This window comes from Strongylocentrotus purpuratus, unplaced genomic scaffold, assembly GCF_000002235.5.
Source record: "Strongylocentrotus purpuratus isolate Spur 01 unplaced genomic scaffold, Spur_5.0 spur5_scaffold_21, whole genome shotgun sequence".
NCBI lineage: Eukaryota > Metazoa > Echinodermata > Echinoidea > Camarodonta > Strongylocentrotidae > Strongylocentrotus > Strongylocentrotus purpuratus.
The window spans coordinates 32,406,975-32,415,142 of record NW_022145607.1 but is presented as its reverse complement, the minus strand read 5'-3'; positions in this window follow the sequence as shown (position 1 = coordinate 32,415,142).

Sequence of the window (8,168 nt, the reverse complement as noted above, 5' to 3'; positions counted from 1 at the left end):
ATAGTGCCTACACCCAAATCTTTCTGTATGATATAACAATAGGCCATTTTCGTTATGTCACCAAATGTATGCATATGCCTTTGTGATTCGCCTCGATACCAATTATGTAATTCACCTGCTACAAATAAATGTATCTCAATAGTCAGAACTTAGATTGCATACATTAGTTGTTGCTAGGTAGGACAAACATTATGGTTTGCCTAGCAACACGTAATATATGAAATTTGCACTCTGACTATCACTATGAACATGACGGACAAAGAAAGAGGACAAAATATACAGTTCCTCATTCTACCCTCAACAATTGCTGTGGTAGACAAAGGAACATCCCTTTACTGCTATTATGTAAACATGTGTAGAACAGGTGTCACATGCATATTAACCTGTTCTACACATTTTTGTTTACATAATAGCAGTTAAGGGATGTTCCTTTGTCTACCACAGCAATTGTTGAGGGTAGAATGAGGAACTGTATATTTTGTCTTCTTTCTTTGTCCGTCATATTCATAGTGTATTGAAATACAACTATTCGTATCAGTTGAATGAAATAATGAGCTAATACATACGTCTTGTGAAGTGCCTCAATACAAATTATTTCATTCAGCTATTACAAATAATCGTATCTCAATAGTCATAATGTGAATTGCATACAATACGTGTTGCTAGGTAGGGCAAGCCATAATGTTTGTCCTCCCTAACAACACATAATACATGTATTTTGCATTCTGTCAATTGAAATACAATTATTCGTAACAGGTGAATTATTATTTTTTTTATTGAGGCACTTCTCAAAGACGAAGGCATTAGATTTGGTAACATGATATAAATTGTGTACAATTTTCTTTATGAGAGAAGAGAATAAAAACCTATGAAAGCAACAAAATACCAATTGAGATATCAGAGCACTCCAATAATTATATTTTAATCAACAGCTGACATTCGCCTTTCCCTTGACGAAACCACCACCATCTACTCGACCGCGAACTTTAAGTTCTCATATCGTCAGTTCAGTGTTGCAATATGGCGAATCGAAGCTCCTGGCGACACCATCATGAATATACGATTCCTGGAGTTCAATCTAGCCACCAGCCGCGAGTTCTTCGCGGTATTTGATGGCCTTCGCACTCTCAATTTTGAGCGGTATCACCTGGAGTATGACGGGAACCAACTACCTCCCGACATCGTTTCCCTCAGTAATCGAATGAATATTGTCTTCGCGGCCTACTCGAATACGCTAAACGGTACTTTTGTAATAAATGTATCTGCGAGAGCGGTTCAACCCGGTGAGTAGTATTTGTCAAATTAAAAGTACGCTGAACAATAGTAAACATGATCTCAAAGATTTTCGAGAAACCAACCTTAGGTGATTTCAGTAGTCGTGTGTGCCACTTGTAGTAATGTGCGAACATTAGGCATAATCCGAACATGCTTTCTAAAGTCAATTTAATAGGCTATTGAAATTACCCTGAAAAGTAGGTTTCTTAAAGTCTTTTTGCAATCTAAAGGCAATTTATATGTTGATATTCCTAATAAGTTACATGGACTATATAGACCCATGTCGGTGTTCCCTTGGTCCAAAATTGCTGCCTGGACTAATCTTTCCATTTTTCTCTCACAATTTAATTTATACTAATTTGTTTGTTTATCTTCTGATGTGTTCTTTAAAGAGATGTGAAACAAAATAGAATTGAATTGAATTGAACAATCCGACTAAGTCCTCCTTCAGATATGACGACATTTGTTTGTGATGACGTAAAGTGTATTATATACGCTTCACATCTCTGTATATCATAACCCAGAGCGTATCCGGACACCTACCCTCTAGACATCCAGCCCCGGATAAACAACCCCAGTCAACTACCCCCTAAGACAATTACCCCCTAGGACAACTATCCCCCTATAGCAACCACCCTCTAGGACGACTACCCCCGGGACAACTACCCCCCGTCAACTACCCCAGACAACTACCCCCTAGGACAACTACTCCCGGACAACTACCCCCTAGGACAACTACCACCGGACAACTACCCCCCGGACAACTAACCCAAAACAACTACCCCTACGACAACTATCCTCTAGGACACCTACCCCACGGACAACTATCCTGGGGGGTAGTTGTTAGGGAATAGTTGTCTGGGGGTAGTTGTCCTTGGAGTAGTTGTCTGGGAGGTAGTTGTCCGGGGTAGTTGTCCTAGGGGGTAGTTGTCCTTGGGGTAGTTTTTTGGGGGTACGTTCTAGAACCAACGCAGAGCTAAGGGAGTACGCACATTTCCTCTGTTGCGCAGTTGTCATTCATCTATGTAAACAACAATCGCGGCGGCGGCCATTGTATGCGCTGGTTTACCGCGGCACATCTGAACAAGCCTTATAGTAGATATTTATTGATTTTAAAAACTAACTTTATTTTCATTATTGCAAAGTTGAAACTTTGATTCGACAAGGTTATCAAAATTCAATGCTTGGAAACATTTGAAGTAATGAATATTATCAATTACAAAACGCTTAAATACAGCCCCGGCATAGCACCTAAAGAGCTCTCCGAACGCTGCTGAGATGTGTGAGATCACAGTATGGACATGATTTGCACAAGCAGACGATGTCCCATGACATCTCACACATTTACAGTGCCTGTTTTTCATCTTCCCTTGAGTTCTTTCTCTTTCTTCACTACCGTCAGGCTAAATATATAATCTATTGCCTCACTTTAAACCCCGCGCATGGTTTAATTTTGATGACAAATGCAGCGATACAAAAATAAAGGAATCTGTCGCTTGTAAACAAAATAAGACGCCATTGTATATTCAGCTGCACACACCGCGTTATGTTCGGCGGTTCAAAAGGGAACAAATGCCGTTCTCAATATCGTTCTGGGGGGTTTTAATTTGAAAATCTGGTTTCTTTGATTGTTAATTAACCCCTATCCTGTGTATTTACAAGCAAACGGTTTTAGTTATCAGAATCGGGTCATACCCCCTTTTGAATGGTTTGACATGCCATTACATGTATATACACTAAACTCATTATAATTTGACAAATAATAGCTTTGCAATTATGTTTATTCTTTATGGGATGTCGTCTGCTTGGGCTGCATTGGTCCATATAGTGACGTCATTAAAACATCGTTATTTTTCCGGCGAATCTCTCGCATATCCCAGCTGCTATGGAGGTGGTTGTATTTTTTTTTTTTTAAATCACCCGATATGTAGTTGACCTCAAACTTGTACGATGGACATCTGTTGTGATATCTAGTGATATATTAGTTGACATATTTGTGATTTTCTTTGAATTTCACCTTTAACTAAATTATTTGTGTTAAAGGTGAATTGTCCACGACTCTCGTCCCTGCTGGAGGAACAGTTTATCTAACATCACCCTACTACCCTGGTCCGTACCCGAACTACTTTCAGCGAGTCTGGGTGGTGGCTGCTCCGAAAGGATACATCATTCGCTTCAGGTTTCTAGACCTTCGACTGCCGAATGATAACGACGGTCTTGTACTCGGTGATGGATTCTACTACCTAACAGGTAGACAGGCGACATATTGATAATAACAGGAAGCTGTAATGAATGGAGATACCGTCTCGAAAGAATTTTCCGAGGGAAAATTATTCAAGATTAACCTGGCTTAACAAAAAGAAATGTAACCCTCTCCAGCCATCATTTCCATCAACAGCTGTCCATATCGATGCACAGTCCCTCTCTGGCATTCCAAATAGTACGAAATGTTACGCAACGCCATCTGCTTCCCTAAGTTTTCTATTCACTCGTTTGCAAAAATATGCAAGCATCGGGCTTTGAAGCCATGCGTGGCACCGACAAATTAAGTCATGTTCATGGAAGATGTATTTAGCTATAACATATAAAATGCAGAATTCACAACATTATGACCAATGCAACTTTCTATTAGTCATCAAATGCGTTTTCCGTTCTCGGATAGCTCTACTGAAGACATGGCCATTTTAACCAGCGAAATCGACCAAGGAAATCATGAGTTAGAGCGAATGAAAGATTTTCATAATCATGATTTTCTCATCTAATTATTGACATTTTCCGAAAATTTCCGAAATTTGTACATAGCTAGGAAGGTAGTCCAAAGGTTTATCTTCCTAAAGAACTAAATGAAATTGTGTTATATGTTTGCGCATTTATTGATTTAGGGCTAGAAGTTGTCAAGTTAGCACCACTATTCACCCAAAGTACGGGCCGGCAAAGCAAAAGCCGCCGTGCTCGCTGGGCTGGGCTGTGTGTGGAAAGGGAGGACTTAGTGCTACTAGGGAGCTGTAAGGTTTTGGAGGGGGATTAAGGGGATTACGGTAGGGGAAACAAAAGACGCGCGGTGCCACGGATGACTTCAAAGGGGCCTCTTGGACGGGATCTCCATTCATAACAGCTTCCTGGATAATAACTTAACAACCGGTTTACTTTAGGATTTCCCGGCCAAATGCGCGTGTTTGTCATTCGAATTAATTTACTTTGCATTTAAGTTAGCGCAGATCGGCTTTGCCATGCCAATTATCATTCAATTTTCCAGTTTTTGTATTTAATTTAGGATTTTGGTCGAAGGGTTTCATAGATCTGTCATTCAATTTAGAAACTGCTCAACTAGCATTCAAATTAATATTCACTTGTCGAAGCGTAATTTTTATCATTCAAATTAACATCTGTCATTCGTACTCGTAATAATTTGTATTCAAGTTAGGAATGTTTGGGGGAAGAATTGCAACACACTTTTACAGTTTTTAAATAATGCAGTTAAAATGCATGATTTGCCATTGGGGTCTAAGCTGTTATTCCATTAATTTATTTTCAGGACAATGCAGATTGGTGTAGTCAGACATAAAGTAAAGAAGGGGCGAAATCAAGGGATATGGCATTTATGCGCGGGCATGTTCATATACCCGGGAAAGGTGGGGATACCTCAATCGCCCCCTTTTACTACAGACTCGGAATTTTACAAAAGTAATTCATATCGTCTCTTATACCCAGCACACCCCTCTGTTTTTCTTAAAGAGTTTCATAGTTTACTTGCCCGCCAGCAGATCGATGGCTAAAGACATGGCTAAATAATAAATCATGTTTAAATCGTTGACTCTAGTCCCTACCCCAGTCACAATATTGTACCCTTCTTCCATAATGAAATTATGATAAATTTATGATGAAACATAAGACAAACAACTTCCTTGCATGAACATTTACAAATATACTGAGACCATCAGGTCCGTAGATGCAAGTCATTTTTTTCTTCTTAACAATCAAACTTAAATGCTGATGAATATCAGATAAATCTAATAAGTATATTAAGTGTATATAAATGCAAGAAAATGAAATATGATGAAATACACATGAACAAATAATCTTGAAAAAGAATGAGCTATAAAAAGTGTGTAATAAACGAGAAATGTATATTGACCATCAATTTAGGTGCACAAAGTACTAATTTGAATGCTACAAATGATTTAAAATGCTAGAAATACACCGTCACGTTGTCAGAAAATCGTGTTGCGCCAAATCGAATGACCAAATAGCGAAAGAAGCACATTGTTCATTAATTTGAATGAAACATACGTAGATTCTAACGAAAATTCCATAGATTTGAAAATTAGAAAAGGGAATATCAACCCGAGATATACCTGACTGCACTAAAACCGTCGAATTTGAACGCAAGACAAATTAATTTGAATGACAAACTCGCGAATTTGGCCGGGAAATCCTATAACATATTCAAATTCATGGATGTTTCTTTTTTAGGGAACTAGTGACGAGTTATTCCATTAACCCGTCGTTAATGATTGAACAACAACTTGGAATCCAGTCTGCGTAATAACTTGATCCTATGTCGGGCAAGCTTCGGGCCACTGTTCATGTTTTCAACAACAAATTTTGTTTAAAGTAGATATTCATTGATTTTAAAAACTAACTTTGTTTTCATTATTGCAAAGTTGAAACTTTGATTCGACAAGGTTATCAAAATTCAATGCTTGGAAACATTCGAAGTAATGATTATTATAATTACAAAACGCTTAGATACAGCCCCGGCATAGCACCTGAAGAGCTTTCCGATCGATGCTGAGATGTGTGAGATCACAGTATGGACATGACTTGCACAAGCAGACGATGTCCCATGGCTTCTTACACATTTTCAGTGCCTGTGTTTTCATCTTCTCTTGAGTTCTTTCTCTTACTTCACTACCGTCAGGCTAAATGTATAAGCTATCGCCTCACTCTAAACCCCGCGCATGGTTTTATTTTGATGACAAATGCAGCGATACAAAAATAAAGGAATCTGTCGCTTGTAAACAAAATAAGACGCTATTGTATATGCAGCTGCACAAACCGGGGTATGTTCGGCGTTTCAAGAGGGAACAAATGCCATCCTTAATATCATTCCGGGGGGTTTTCAATTTGAAAGTCTGGTTTCTTTGATTGTTAATTAACCCCTATCCTGTGTATTTACAAGCAAGAGATTTTAGTTATCAGAATCGGGTCATATCCCCTTTTGAATGGTTTGACATGCCATTACATTTATATACACTAAACTCATTATAATTTGAGAAATAATAGCTTTGCAATTATGTTCATTCTCTATGGTATGTCGTCTGCTTGGGCAGTGTTGGTCCATGTAGTGACGTCATTAAAACATCGTTAATTTTCCGGCGAATCTCTCGTATATCCCAGCTGCTATGGAGGTGGTTGTATTTGTATTTTTATAAATCACCCGATATGTAGTTGACCTAAAACTTGTACGATGGCCATCTGTTAGCTTACCAGTTTCTAGTGATACATTAGTTGACATATCTGTGATCTTCTTTGAATTTCACCTTTAAAAAGTATGCATACAATTTGAATATGTTAGTAAAACCGGTCTTAGCGAACCCTAAGCCCGCCCCCACAAGGTGTAGGTCTTATTTTTTTCCTGGACTTCCAAACAGGGGGGGGGGGGGGGGGGATTAGACCCTGCGGAATTCTTTATCCACAAATTATATTTGATGGTAAAAACCCCATTTTTTCTAGCAACGCTTAATTTGGAAGGTATGGTCTCTATTGGTCGTCTCCTGTATATTACCATTGACAAGTACATTTAAACAATGAAGCCTCATGATGATGATATTTTCCCGACAACAATGGATGTTCATCATCTTATTTGTGACACAAAAATCGTACTTTGCCTTTGACGCAACATGTGAAATGCGAAACGTGTGACTTCCTTTTTAAGGCACTGACAGTCGCGTGTGACGTCCTCTTAAGGCACTGACAGTGCCTTAAAAGGACGTCCACGTTGCAGTCCACGTTTTCGTCGTGCACATCGAAAAGACCCTAATGACGCCTAATGTGCGACGGGCATTAGCTTAACTATTATGATAAATATCTTCACACAGAGGGAACAGGGATTCTTCTCGTAAATAGACTATCCACTTTAAGTGCACTTCAAGATGTTTACTACACCGAGACAAACGCCATTTACCTCAACTTCAAGTCCGATCCAACAGACGGGAATGGTGGATTCAAACTAGAAATCTCCGCCATAACACGTAAGTTAGCAATTCGTCAGGAATAATGCATTTAGGTCCCATCGCCAATTGGTATAACACTTATCATTAAAACCTGATCGAAAACTATTACACAGGAATTAATATTGAATAAAGTTATTAATTGGTATAAAACTTATCATTAAAACCTGATCGAAAACTATTACACAGGAATTAATATTGAATAAAGTTATTAATTGGTATAAAACTTATCATTAAAACCTGATCGAAAACTATTAGGAATTAATATTGAATAAAGTTATTTTAAAGTAGATTTAATGTTGAAATTAATAATATGAGAGAAACTACGGACCACCTTTTTTTTTAAAGATATCGTTGACAAACCGTACCCGTTTTAAACAAAAGACATTAGGAACTTTTATATTCTGCACGACGAGAACGTGGACTGCCCTTTTAAGGCAATGTGACGTCACTTCCAGTGCCTTAAAAGGACGTCACTTTGCCTTAAAAGGGCAGTCCACCTTCTCGTCGTGCAGAATCTAAAAGTCCCTAATGTTTAAAATACAATACCTTATTATTCACGTTTATTCTATGATTATCCCAGACGAGTTGACAAGCGAGTACATATTTGTAATATACAAATCCCATAACTGAATGGAGGAATTCGCTTAATTGAGGTCC